Here is a 15,441-nt window from a genome sequence, read left to right as displayed (position 1 = left end):
ATGATGTATAGAGTCATGTTCTTCAAGAACATTTTTTACAGATCTTGCCCACAGACAGGAAGAACATGAACAGCACACTTCAGCAGTACAGAGACTTGGCAGGTACTCAGGGGGAGCATTGACAGATTGGTACACTTTGGCATCTACAAAGGGGGAGCTTATTCAGAGACTTCAGCAGGTACTCAGGGGGAGTATGGACAGTGGAATGATTCTACAAAGGAAGTGAACATCTTGGTTTACCCTTTGCCCTTGATGTCAAAGGGGGAGAATGATTTGGTATTGTTGCCATCAAGTCCAAAGGGGGAGATTGTTGGCATTATGAGATAAGTGTTGTCCTTGATGGCAAACCCTACTGATGACAAATCATAGTACAGAAGGTCACAGCAGCAAGGAATTCATAGTACAGAAGGTCAGCAGCAAGGAATTGATGATCTGAAGAAGAGAAAGATCATACACGCAGGTTCGTTTAGCCCAAGTCGCGTGTACACGCAGGTTGGCTTCAGCAAAAGCGCGTGTATGTGGAAACGTACTTTTGGTCCATGGCAGTTAGTCCTTGGAAGTTGTGCCTATGGTTTTCGGACCATTGTGTCTCGACGGGCGTGTCGATCCCTAGTTTTGAAGTTGATGGTATTGAGTTACTATGGTTTTGGCTCTTGGTATTGAACAAGGCCTAAGGCTATATAAGGAGAAGGAAATCTTAGGCAAATGCATCTGAAATGTCTTGAATATCTGATGAAGCATTAGATCCAGTATACAGTGTTAAGGGTTGATGATGCATTGCTTGATCTGAGCTAAGGAGAAGAACTCACCGGTTGATGGAGAACTAGATCTAAGGATAGATCGGGATCTAATGGTTTGGAATACACTATCATGATATATTATGCGTATTTTCTAGATCTGCATATTGTCGCAATGCTACGTTCTGGGTCTAACTGATGTCTGGTACAGCTGCAAGTTGAGAAAGTTTATTTTTAGATCTGTACGCAGGTTGGTTTCGGTAAAAGAGCGTGTATACGCGGGTTTCACTCATTGAAGTAGCGTATATCTCTTGAAGCTTGATTTTTGGATTTGCAGATTGGATCTGTCTGTTATTACAGAGTTCTGCAGACTGCTCTATGTTCTGGTGTCTGGTGATTAACAGGGTTCAGTGGTTCAGTGATTCAAAGTTTGATAATGCTAGTATTGGTTGTTTTATGCTACAATAATCTGTTGTGAAAGTTGAATGAATTGTGGTCTACAGATAGTAATGTTGTGCTTCAGGAATATCCAGTTTGAAAATATATGAAAAGTGATACCTGAAAGGAAGGAGATTGTAGGTCAGCACCTACGTACTAGTATCTTGGCTAGTACAAAAGCAAAGGGGGTTGGAGCTCCCTTCCAAGGAAGTTTGGAGAACGAGAGAAGGTTGTAGCCTTCTGCAGGTTGTAGCCTGCGTGCTGGTATAAGGCTGCACCAGTACAAAAGAATTGTAATTTGAAGTTTCATATAAAAGATAGAAACAACTTGCAGCAGGTGGTTTTCACCCACATTGGGTTTCCACCTTATATATCTTGGTGTTCATATGTGTGATTCTGTGTGATCTGTTCAACTGCATCTGTTTACTCTTAACATGGTGAATAAATGTCCTCATGCACTTAACTGAAGATAAACTGACTGAATCATAAGATTTCTAGTTATACGCTGTTTTCTTTATTCACAGTTGCGTGTACACGCTGGTTCACTTAACGAAAGTAGCGTATATGTTTCTGAGCATTGAAAAGTTTTTATAGTTCTGATAATACTGATTCACCCCCCCTCTCAGTATTATTTCCAACACTCTACTTTCTCCCCCAACGTGTCAATTGGTGTTATCAAAGAGGCCTCCAACAATTGTGACTTTTGTGCCACACTGGGTGTTATAGCTCCAAATCCCACTCTTATGGTTTGTGATGCTGCACTCATGGCCTAGGGCAACCCCTCCTTCCAGACCTGGTCCACAAATTTAAAAAACAGTGTTTTATTCCCTATACGCGACATTGCCCTGAGTTAAACGCGTGTACACGCGGGTCTGTCATACCCAACCCGCGTGTATCTACTAAAACACTTAAAAAATATATAATTTCCTCTTTTTCGGGCAGTGATCGTGGGTTTACCTGCTGGATCACCTGTTAGTGCCCGTGGCCCAACTGTTCCCAACCAACTCCTAACTAAAAAACTACTTTGGAGAGGGTATAAAAAGACATCAATGGGAAGGCCAAGGAGAGAGAGAAGAGAGCAAGATTATAATGCTGAGATTTTTCCCTTAGATCAGGTCTGAAGTCCTTAGTGCTTTCTGCACTTCCCCCATCTTGCATAGGAAACCCTTGTTTCCATGTGTATTGGTGATCATTCATCCTTGATACCATCATTGGAGTAGGACTTGGAAGGAGCTCTTGTCGGAGGCTTGAGGCTGGAACGAATCCGGGAGGAAGCTTGCTTGGAGCCTGCTGAAGGTGTTCAGGTGATATCTTTCCGATATTTGTACTTTATTTGCCTTTATTTATAAAGAAACACGTCTTTGTTCCCGAATAATCTTTCTTTATGCTTATGAAATTCTTGTGTTGAATTCTTGTGAAAGTGGTTACTTAAAGATCTTTTATAACTAACTTTATAGCATGAAGATGATTTATACATAAGTATTTGTACAGGTACTGTTGTGTTCTTTGATTTGTTTGTCTTGCAGGTCAAAGAAAGAAGAAGGGAACTCCAAGGAGGGTTTGCACCCTAACGGTCTTCTCGAACGTAGGACCATAGGTATGTGCCCTAAACCTTAGAATTTGCTTAAAAGTAAAGATGATGGCTGTGTGTGTGTTTCTTTAAATAAGCAATTTTCAGTCTGGTAGAGTCTTAGCCCAAAGGACCCTAGGGGTACTTTCCCTTCAACCAGAATTGGCGACTCCGCTGGGGACAACATTCTTGTTGTTCCTAGTTTGGGTAGTCCTCAAGCCAATCAAGGCTCAGCCCCTCTGTTTGTTGGCTCTGACTGTCTGATATTTTCTTGAAATCCAAGCTTTTCCAGTTTTTCAGTCTGTGTTTTTTTATTTTTCTTGAAAGACTTCAGATACGCTCTTTTTCTGGATTACAGAAGCGTATATACGCTAGTTGCACTAAGTGAACCCGCGTATACGCAGGTTTCCTTAGTTTCAGTCGCGTATACACGCATTCTGCAAATAATTGCAGGCGCGTATATCACATTATTTTCAAGATTTATAATTTTTCTTTTTGCTGAATGTTTTTCTGGTGGTTTGGGTCAGTGTCAAGCAGTTATTTCTCCAGTAACAGTTCCCTGTTTGACAGGGGGCATCTTGTTCTGAAATCTCTCCAGCTATAAGGAGTGCTAGTCTTGTTTTTCGTTGATTGCAAGCGTCATTGATTTTTGACACACAAGATTTCTGTCTAAGAATCTTGATTGCTCTGTTTCGGCAGAGTGGAAAGATTGTTTTCAATCTTTGTGTCCATCTTGTTTTCGTGACATTTGTGTTTGCTTAACGGAATCATTTTTGTGACCATTTGCTCCTTCTTTTCGAGAAATTTGTTTGTTACCATTTTTCTTGAAACTTGTCTTTCGATATTTTGGACTTTCATTGCTGTTTTTGATTGTCGAAAGCGATTTCGAACACAATTTGTTTTTGTTGAGTTTTCCTCATTTGAAAGGTGTTAATTCACAAAAGTGTTTGGTTGCTTGTTTATCAATCATTGGTGTCAGTTTTTGAGAGCTCCCCCCTTGAAAAAGACTTTTTGGTTTGGTTGAAAGAAAATCTTTTGAAAGTTTTTGAGTTTCGCTTTCTTAAACTTGCTTCTCATTGGATTTCCTTTTTTTTGCGAAGTGAAAGTGCTTTGTTTTTTATCTTAAACTTGTTTTTATTGTTTGGACGAAATGATTGGTAACAAATCATCTTCTATCTAAGCATTTCAGTGGCAAGACAAAATTTGGTAAAGCAGCAACTTTCCTTCTTTGTTTTTAGAGTAGTCTTTGAATCGTGCATCACATTTAGTTCTTGCATTAGAGTAAGATTTGCATCTCTTTTTTAGGCATATTTAGTTTTGTTAGTTTTTGTGAGTGTGGGGTCTGAAAAGAAAAAGAAAATTTGCTTATATTACAAGTGTCTCTGAACCTCATAGAAGTTGCTATTCATCGAAAACAAAAGTGCATGTGCATGTAGCTAGGTTTTATTAATTTCTTTTGCGTCCATAAAAACACCACAAGTTTCATCTCCATAACCCTATGACTTAAAGAACAGCCTAATAAAATCAAGCGCTTAATTAAAATCCACTAGAACTTTTTGTTTTAGTTATTACACCAACAAGTTTAGGATTTTAGGGCCTTGGATTAGGCGAGTGGAGAGTTAACTCTCCAAGGCCACATTAAACGTCAAACATAAGAGTCTGATTAAAGAGAGTAAATCCAATAGCGTTAGGAAGACCAGGAAAGCTCCGGATCTGGGAGTTAAGCACGAGGGTCTGTGAAGACAGGGAAGAGAGATACCCCCTCTCCTACTTGTCCGAACTTACCTCAAGACTGTTCCGCCTGGCTTCTGCGACGAGTTGGTACCCATAGTTGCCTCTCATAGGGATCTGCATAGGTGGCTGCGGAGGGGAATCCCGTGGCACCTGAGGTCGACGTTGTATCACTCTCGACGGTACTTCCGGAGGGCACCCTTGCGAATCTTGGGGGCTTGCACCAGCACAGGCTGTTGTTAGGAGGTCAGTGTAACTTCCTCTGATACCTTCGCTGATAGGACTGGGCCCTCATCATCCCAGACTATCTTCGGAAGGCCCTTTGATTTACTTTCTCGTATTTTGGTGTCCGGTCTCAATCACCCGGAGCGGAAATACTTGAAAGTTGTTTGACTGGCTGTATCTTTAGGAACTTTGTAGTGTGTGCTCTGTGCTCCTAGTCGGCTTAGCTTTAAATTTTTGAGTCTTTAGCTAGATCATAACAAAAAATTCAAAGTGGCTGACCGGTCTCCAAGACGGTCTCGAAGACTTCGTGGTCTCTCGCCACCTAGTTTAGAGCCTTCTCCTAGAAGGCGCAGAGGAGATATTACCGGTAGGGTCCGTCCCACGCCAGTTGACGCATCGGGGATTGATCCTCCTCTCGGGGATATTAGTAGCCAAGCAAGGCCTGGCTCTTCTGAACAAGAGAGGGACACTCCAATCCTTTCTCGAGTTCGCTTTCAAGCGGAGAACGAAGTAGAGGTAGAAGAACTTTCAGAATCATTAGTGATTCCAAATTCTCCACTACCATCTAGTTATCCGGACGTATTGCAATACGTTGGGACTCCGTCGAATAGACCTGCAAGTCCAGGTTACGCTACGCGCTTACCTTTTATAGTCACTACTGGAAGCATGGCTTCTACGAGTGCTGCGACTATGCAAACTCCCATATCGGTGCAAGGGGGAGGAACCATTTCCATCCCCTCCGCTTCCTTGTTCGGATCATTCGCTAGCACATCTTTGGTGGGGTCCACCTCCATTCCGTCTACGAGTGGAAATGCCCAAACCAATGCTTTCAGTACTGGTTCCTTCCTTTTTGGCACCCAATCACAGGGTATTCCATCAGTTCCGTTCAGTGCCGCTACGTCCATGATGGGCGGATCAGCTTCATTCCAGGGTTTCCCTTTCGGGAGTGGTCATATCCCACATTCCAACCCAACGGTAGGATCCATGCCTTTCTCTTCAATAGGGCAAAGCAGCAATCCTTTCCAAGGTTGGAATAACCCTGGGGTTAGTAGCGCAGGAACTGCGAATCCATTTATTGGCCAACAAGGAGGTAGGCCGTATTCCACGGTTAGCATGTTCCAAAGTATTCCTCCCCTCGCTTCGGCTTGGAATCCATATCAGGGGTTATCAACCCCTTACCATTCTTTAGGAGGGAACTTTGCAGGCTATGGAGGTTATACGGCAGGAGTTGGTCAAACTCCGAATTTTGCTGGACCACAAGGCTTCCCTGTTGGTTCAGCTGGTTCTATTGGTCACTTGGGGCAGCCTGGTGCCTCTCAAATCCCAGGACAATCTTTTCAGAACTTTGGGAGTTCTGCCCAGTCTGGGTGGAATCCCCTAGGTCCTCCTAGGCTTCCATTTCTGGCAACGTTAAACTTGCCAGATCTCACTAAGCTAACGAACGACCCTATCAGATACAATCCGGCCTGGCCTCCGGTCCCAACCAAACTTCCCTCGGACATTCCAAAATTCGAAGGGAAGAGTGGTGAAGATCCGGGCGATCATGTAACCACGTTCCATTTATGGTGCTCATCTAACTCCCTCATCGAAGATTCGGTTAGGTTGAGACTCTTTCAGCGCACCTTGACTGGTAATGCGGCTAAGTGGTACATAGAGTTGCCAGGGGGCAGCTTTACATCGTTCGCAGACTTAGCTAATATCTTCTTGAATCACTTCCAGTTGCCTGTCCGCTATGATGCCGGAACTGAACTTCTGGCTACCTTTCGCCAGGATAAGGCAACCCACATTTCTGATCACATACAGGAATGGAGACGGAGAAAAAGGCTCATTAAAGCCGAGATCCCTCCGGAGTACCGTCTAGAGTGGTTTTTGAAGTCTTTGCAACCCGAGATCTCCAAGGATGTCTCCATGTCTGGGGTCTATTCTGAGGAGCAAGCCATTTTCAGGGCCCAGCAGTTAGAACTGATTTACTCTCAGTCTGGGATCCTCCAAAAGTACTTGCCAGATGCTCCTGGATCTAAGGTTGATTTAGCTAAGCTGAAGCCAGGTCCGCACGCGGATGGCATCGTGGGGTCAGTAGACTCGACTATAGTGAACTTGTTGAATCAATTGCAGCAGTTGTCATTACAAACTGCTCCTAACAACCAAGTCACAATGTCTAATCCTCAGGCTTCCCAAAATTCTTCCATTAACGCCGTCCAATCCGATAATCCCAAAGGAAATCAAAATTCCAATGGGAAAAAGAAAGGACGTGGTAAAAAGAAGAATTCGGATGGGAAGCCAGATGCAAATAAATCTGGCAGCAATGCTGGTGGTGGTAAAGGTGAGTCGAGAAAGAAAGTTAAGTTCCCTTGCAAGTTATGCAGTGGGGACCATCTAACTCATCTTTGCCCGCGAATTGAAGACGCTCAGCGCTTGTTAGGACAGCAAGGGACTTCTAGTTCACAAGATGTGTTAACTAACCCGTTTCCCCAAGGGCAACAACTTCTTGCTGGCGCGAATTCGAATCCTGGGACCTCCTCAGGGGGCAACCAGGAAGGGGAAAAAGCATCAAATGTTTTTATGATGGGTTCAAACGTTAACGTGACCACTCGGTCACGCGATTATGGTGAAGCTGAAACATCTAAGGATAAAACGGCTCCCGGAAGTAATGACCTTCATATTGAGCGACCGCTTGTTGAGACTATACCTAGGATACCGAAAGGTTCCGCCAAACGCACGACGATTAACCCTAACGCTAGGGCTGCCCAAAATTACTCCATTGTGGAGGATTTGGCTCAAAGCCCGTGTGCTATGTCCGCTTTGGAAGTTCTCCAATCGTGTCCGTCTCAAAGAAGTGCTTTACTCTCCGCCATTGGAGCAGTCGATACAGGTAACTCGTTAGTGCTCTCTTTCGACATGTCAAGTGTCAAAAAGAGACTCCCTCATCATATGGCTTTCCAGGTAAAGTCAACATACCGGAAAATCAATATTTTTCGCACCGTTATAGATGAGGGAGCTTCCACGTGTGTCATGTCCATGTCATGTTGGAAGGCTATTGGTTCACCTGCGGCTGTTCCTTCACCAACTGTCTTAACTGCATTTGATGGCCATTCTCACAAGCCGCATGGGATTATCCCGGCCTTTCCTATATGTGTTGGAGGAAAGGTCGTTAATATCGAAGTGGAAGTCGTAGATGCTAACCTAGATTATAATCTCCTATTAGGAAGGAACTGGGTGTACGAGATGGAAGCCGTTGTATCGACTCTGTTTCGTGTCATTTGCTTTCCTCATGAGGGGAAAATCGTTAAGGTTGATCAATTGGACTATGCTCCAATCGATCCTCAAGCAACTTCCGACTCTACGGTTCCTTTGGTGGATAACCCTCGCCCGCCGACTGAGAATTTAGGAGTAGGGATGTATTCCTCATTGATGGGTACGTTTGATCTTCCCTCTCCTTTTGCAAGAATCAATGCTATTTCATCATCCAAGGAGTCTTCTCGAGAAAAGTTCTTTCGAACTCATTATTTTTCCGACCCTTGGACCTTGCCTTCACCTACGACCACATTAGTTGAAGGACAAGTTAATGGAATGGCATTTCCTATATCTGCAGCTGAGCTTAGATATCAGTCTATCGTAGACTCTGCAGATAACCATTCTACTCCTTTTTCCGAAGAGGAATTAGATGGTCATGTGGCCCCCGCTTGGAGTTTCGATTCTAACTCTGCTTTGGACTGCTTAGATTCGGTTCTACCTTCTGAAGAAGCAATCCTCGAGGTGATGATGGGTATAGATCGACCTTGGGAAGACTTACACCATCGTTCATATTTTCTTCCTCCATTGCAGGAAGTGGAATCTAGATTCTCCGAGCTCGTTGGTAGTGATGTTTGTACGGTATCGAACCCTTTGGCTCCAACACACACACGTGCTGAAGGTAATATGTCGGTAATTTCAAAGACGATACCTATAAACATCTCTAAGAATCCTAACATCGTCGAGAATATCTTCATCGGAATTGAGTGTTCCCCTGAAGAAATTCAAATTTATACCGACCTATTCAAAGAATATCGCGATGTATTTGCTTGGTCTTAGGAGGAAATTCCCGGCATTGATCCTTCTATCGTCCAACATGAGATCAAGACGTACGAAAACGCAAAACCGATTCGTCAAAGGCTTCGACCGGTTAACCCTAGGAAAGCAGCAGCTATCAAAGCTGAGGTGGAGAAGCTGCTGAGGGCGGGTTTCATATACCCTGTTCCTCTAGACAAAAAGCAAGGAACAATCCGAGTATGCATCGATTTTAGGGACTTAAACAAGGCTTGTCCAAAAGACAATTACCCCACGCCATTCATTGATCAGATTATCGACGAGTGTGCGGGTAATGAGATTTTCTCCTTTATGGATGGCTTCTCAGGTTATAATCAAATCTCTATTCGTCCTGAGGATCAGCATAAGACTGCCTTCATATGTCCCTGGGGTACCTTTGCATATCGAAAGATGCCTTTTGGTCTTAAAAATGCTGGAGCCACCTTTCAGCGGGCCATGTCCTACGCTTTCCACGACATCAAACATATCATCGAAGCATACTTAGATGATCTCGCTGCTCGTTCTCGAAAGAGGACTGATCATCCTAGTCATCTTCAATTAGTTTTTGAGCGATGTCGTTTCTATAAAATCCGGTTGAATCCCAATAAGTGCGTTTTCGCGGTTACATCCGGTCGGTTGTTAGGGTTTATTGTGTCCAATGAAGGGATCCGGGTCGATCCCTTCAAGGTAGAGGCAATAGTTCAGTTGCCTCCCCCGTCCTCAATCCGTCAAGTTCAAAGTCTTCAAGGGAAGGCCAATTTCTTGAGACGGTTTATAGCAAATTATGCTGAGGTCACTAAAGGGTTCATGCGTTTGCTACGGAAAGGAGTTCCATTTGTCTGGGACGACTTTTCGCAGCGGTCGTTTGATGCTTTGAAAAAAGCCTTAGTCTCTGCCCCGCTTTTGAGTCCACCGGATTATGGTAGAGACTTCCTTTTATATCTCGCTGCAGCAGAATCTACCATTGGTATGGTTCTAGTTCAGGAAGACGATGCTCTCGTCGAACACGTGATTTATTATTTGAGCCGAGGCTTAATAGGTCCTGAACTTCGCTATTCTCCGGTTGAGAAGTTAGCCTTGGCAGCTGTTCATGCTGTCCAGAGGCTCCGTCATTATATTTTGCTACGCAAAACTTTTGTCCTAGCGGCGGTCAATCCATTCCAATTTGTCCTCAGTAGGCGAGTGATTGGGGGAAAATATAATAGATGGATAGTTATTTTACAAGAATTCGATCTCGAGTTCTTGTCCGCCAAGTCTAAGAAATCTATGGTTTTTGCGGAGCTAATTTCCGAGCTTCCTTGTGGAGAGGATATTGTTTATGAGGAAAGTTTACCCGACGAGCATATATTCCTCATCTCTTCACAAGACCCTTGGTATGGAGATATCATTGTTTATCTCCAGACTTCGAAGTTTCCCTCTACTTTCTCCAAGGATGAACGTCGCAAGTTACGTCACCTGGCTAAAAACTATGTTATCATTGGTGACACATTATACCGTCGAGGAGTTGACTCAATTCTTCGACGTTGTTTAACCTTAGAGGAAGCAGAGTCTGTTCTTAATGATTTCCACGGTGGAGCTTGTGGTGGTCATCTATCCGGGCTTGCTACAGCCCAGCGCATCTTACGTGCCGGCTATTTTTGGCCTTCACTCTTTAAGGACTGTGTGGAAGTGGTAAAACGCTGCCACCCATGTCAAATTTTTACTCGCAAGATGCGCGCGCATCCAGCTCCCCTCTTTCCCGTTGTCACCGTCGGTCCCTTCACTAAGTGGGGTATTGATTTTACGACTTGTAATCCGCCGTCAGCGGCGAATCACAAGTACATTATCGTGGCCGTAGACTACTTCACGAAGTGGGCCGAGGCCATGCCTACTTACAAGAACGACAGTGACACGGCAGCTTTGTTCCTTTTCAATCAAGTTATCTCAAGATTCGGCATCCCAAGAGAGATTGTCACTGACCATGGCAGTCATTTCCAAAATCAACTAATGTCCGAATTGGCTTTTAAATTAGGTTTCCATCAGGAGCATTCGTCCCCTTACTATCCTCAGGCCAATGGACAGGTCGAGGCAGTCAATAAAACTCTTAAGACGATACTCCAATGGACAATCGATAAAAATCGGTCCAATTGGCACATTATGTTGTATCCGGCTCTTTGGGCATACCGAACCTCCGTCAAAACGGCTATTGGTTTTACTCCTTTTCAGTTAGTTTATGGGATGGAATCTATCTTTCCGGTCGAATGTGAAATTCCATCTCTAAAATTGGCTGTCGAGCTTCTTCCTGAGACTTCAAGTCTCGAGGAGCGCCTAGTTCACCTGGAACATCTCGATGAGCAGCGTCGAGATGCTGCCACGACGAATGAGGCACATAAGAAAAGGGTCAAAACTCAGTATGATAAGTCTGTCCGTCCTCGTGTCTTTTCAGAAGGTGACCTTGTCTTGGTCTATGACCAAGATAAGGACGCCTTGGGGGCAGGCAAATTCAAGCCTATGTGGTACGATCCTTTCATCATAAAGGGAGTCTTAGAAAAAGGATCGTATGAGTTAATTGATTTCGAAGGAAACAAGCTGGCGGAGCCCCGAAACGGGCTCTATTTAAAGAAGTATTTTGCTTAGTTTTACCAGGCAATGGCTTCTTTGTATTTTATGTATATTTGTACATATCTTATCGAGCGTTTTCTGATATCAGCACTTTTTGGTCTGCTTTGGCAGGTGTTGATGGATGATTTGGTTTATTTTGGATTCGCCGATGGTGCTAGTCGCCACACTCGGAATCTTTCTTCCGCAGCTTGGGTACTTTATTACCCAACTGGTCATTTGTTGACATCGAGAGGCGTGTGTATCGGTCCTGCTTCAAACAATATGGCCGAATATACAGCTGTTATCAATTTGTTATCCGAGGCAATCTCTTATGAGATCGACTCGTTGGTAGTATATCTTGATTCGCAATTGATAGTGTCTCAGTTAAATAACATTTATCGGGTTAGAGATCCATTATTATATCGCCAATATTTAAGGGTGAGGTTGTTGCAAAGATCATTTATTTGCATTAATTATTTGCACATTCCAAGATCTCAAAATTGGTTAGCTGATTCTATCGCTAATCAAGCATTAGACTGGCATATCAATCATTCATCATCATAAAATCACACATCAAAAAGTCAAACTGTATATATATATATATATATGTCGCAAAAGCGTCTCGAGTGTACATATGTGTGTCCAAAAATATACAAAATTGGGACTCAAATGCCCATAATCATGTCAGGCATATCTAACGCCTCGGCTCTGGATGAGCATCTAAGTAATTAACTATAGCATTGGCCACGCGCCGGAAGATGCGAACCCAGTCACGTGGCATTCCAACCACATGACGCTGCATATCTGGAGGAAGGTCCTCCACCTCGGCCATTGGTACTTGGCAGCTCAGTCTCGCCAAGTGTCGCTGGACGTTGTTGAGGGTCCTTTCCGCATCCGCAGCCGTCTCTTCGGCTCCTCGGCCACGCCGTCCATGTCGCGGGAATCCATCTGGTCGCACAGGCCCAATGTCTGGAACATGATCATCATATTAGTCATTTGAATCTCATCAAAAAATGTTTTTCAACGTTCATCATTATACTTGAAAAATCATAAAAATCATAAAAATCATAAAAATCATAAAATCTTACCGATCTCGCCCCATGCTGCATCTGGTGGTAACACTAGGTCAGGATCTCCGCGGAAATCCAGTCCAGCATAGGGGTAGTCGTCTATGGCGATGATCTGTTGCTCCCACCAAGCAAAAAAGTCGTCGTCAAATGCATTCCTGGGCACTTCCCCACCCCCCAGACGTTTCATCAAGTCAGCCCACCGGCCCATACGTGGATCACGTGGACTACTGATGGGAACTGCTACCCTGGGGCGGAGTGCGGGAACCTTCTCGAAGAAGAAAGTGCATAAAATGGTTCCGTACCCAAAATTCTTGGTCTGTCCCCTCCTGATAGAAGCAAGCTGCTCCTTCATGTTGGAAAGTAGAGGAGTACACCAGTCAAACACCGTGGTGAGACAGTCCACTGCTACGCTCATGTTTACCCGTGATGCCTGATGTAGCGAGGATGATCCGTTCACTCGAGCTATAGTGAACAAGATTATCCGCAAGGACAAACTCTCCACGGTTGGGATAGAGATCTGGCTCCCAACCTTCCGATGACCTGGACAGTAAATGTGAACATAATCGTCTACACTGAGACTATTTCGGGTCCTGCCCCGGGAGTGTACTACCTCTCCCCTTCGGGAAAGGCCCGTGATAAAATATATATCTTCCACTTCTATCCTGAGTGGCATCTGATCAATCATAAAAGCTTCTTCCTCGACATCCCAGTAATCAATGAGTCTCTCGAGCAGACGCACGTTTGCTTTCATATTCGGCAACTTGAAGAATTTTAACAATCCACATCCCCGTAAGGCACCTAATGCCTCATCATTGTTCATAACTTCATTATCCACAGCTGAGTGCTCTCTTTCACGCCATGTGATAGTCATCCTGGAAGAAAAAATCATTTTCATCCATTAGTTTTTTGTATAAAAATGTTTCGCTGCGCACACGCGGGTTACCCTATACACAGTCGCGTGTAGGGCCCTCGTATACGCGATTTATATACATCCAACCCGCGTGTACGCCGCAGAGAATTTTTTTGCAAAAATTGAACGGTGAAACACCAATAAAACTTCCTAAAAACTATCACAATTGATTGCAAGCCAAGTTTAGTGCTTACCTGGAAGTTTTCGGCAAGTTTGAACGGTTGAATAAGTCACGGGGAAGTTTGCTCCTTTTGCTCCACAATTTGCTCTCCAAGTCAAACGGTGAAAATGGTAAGTCCAAAATTTATTTTTATAAGTTTTGAAAATGAAAAAATTTTTCAAAATTTTATTTTGTTTGGTTTCATGTCACTTTTAACTTGGGAGCTTGCAATGTCGAGATTGAGTTGTTTTTCAGGACATTTTTTGACATTTTTCGACGGTTCGAGACGGTTCCATGACTGCTGACCCGTCATGGCAGGTATCGTGTTCTCACTGGCATATAGGTTAGGGACACCATTTTTCCGTTGCATTATGCATACTAGCCTCCATTTGACCGATACATCTGCTGTAGGGTCGACCCCATCATGTTATGGTTCACAAGCCATTTTCACTCGCAGATTTTTTAAATCATGACATGATGGTAGAGCCATCCTTTTACATGGGCATCCTAGTTAGCACCTCAATGACATTTCTTGCCCATGCTGCTTCGTTTTGAGTAGGCTCGGGAGTCCTCTGTAGTCCCGCCATGACTTATGCGTTGAAGACTCATTCCTCCTTGCTTCCTCGCTTCGTTCTGGCCCTATACCCTAGAGGCTCCTATGTGTGTTGAGTTGTACTTCTGCATTGCATGTTGACTATTTGCACCTTTTGGCCTATAGCCGGCTTCACTTGGACTCGTGTTTAAGCCAACTGTTGACCATGCCGTCTGCAAAATCAACCTTGCATACCTTTGACTTCTGCAGCTTGACATACCTTGATCCGTGGAAGGAACATACCTTTGAGTGTCATTGACCAGTTTTTCACCTCCCTGCATTGAGCATAGGAATGTTCCTTTTCCCAGGAACTAGATCATCTGTTTCACCGACACTCGTTCTTTCCACTGTACCATAGCATTCTTTTATTCTTTTTCCGGCTTATCAGAAAAAGACAAAAAAATTAAATATTCCAAAAAGAGCGGGAACAGGGATGTTATTTCCATTTATTGTTGGCAGCTAAAGTCAGTCGTGTCGCCCTTGAACAAAGCACTCAAAGCAAAGTCTCCTCCGCATGGGCGGGATTTAGTTTGACTTAGGTATGCCATAACCTTGTTATCGAGTCAGTTATCCCCCGACTGGTTATCTCTTCCAGTCATATGGAGGGTTCGTTCATGCCTCCTGCATGACGGACTTATACAGATTCATTTTATGCTGCCACATAGTCATATTGAGTCGTGCTTTTGTTCAAGGGAAGTTAACCTGAGTCGGCCTTTCTGCGGTGTCTCTTGACTCATTTTTCAGTCGGCCATCCCTGGTTGTCAGTATCATGTCTATCATCACATCAGTTATATTGGTCCTTTACTCGTGCCGGTTTGAGAAGGTCCCCATTGACTTCTTGCTGGCGGGTCTTGTCCTTATCGACGACGACACATTGCTCTGAGGACGGGCCTAGAGCCGCACCCTGGCCCTATTTTCATTATTGATAGGTCACCTTGTGCTCAACATCGATCAGTATCATGGGTCTTTGACTGAGTGGTTTCCCTTGTGTTCGACATCAGCATACATTATCACACATTAGGATTCGTGCAGTACCTTGGTTTCCATTTGACCCTATTGGTGGATACCTTGCCTCTGTGTCGGCTTTCATTATTGGTTGGTTCAGAGGGTTTCTGTCATGCGCTAGCCACATCTTGTGTATGCCGGAAACGTACTTCGGTTGGGTTACTACATCTTTTTCGTCCGATTCCTTCCACATTATTGGCCTACGGGTTACACTCGCGCTAGATTGATGGAGGATGCCTTAATGCCTTCCTTCTAGCGGATCTTTCCCTATCGACTCCGACTCATTGCTCTGGGGCAAAGATCTAGAGTCCATTTGGCAGTACCTTGGGGTTTGCAGTCATTAGTGGCAGATTCCTCG

Source organism: Pinus tabuliformis, chromosome 2_2 (genome assembly GCF_031772625.1).
Source record: "Pinus tabuliformis cultivar Carrire ecotype Pingquan chromosome 2_2, CPIR1, whole genome shotgun sequence".
Lineage (NCBI taxonomy): Eukaryota > Viridiplantae > Streptophyta > Pinopsida > Pinales > Pinaceae > Pinus > Pinus tabuliformis.
The sequence above is the reverse complement of the archived record's forward strand: the minus strand, read 5'-3'. Positions refer to the sequence as shown.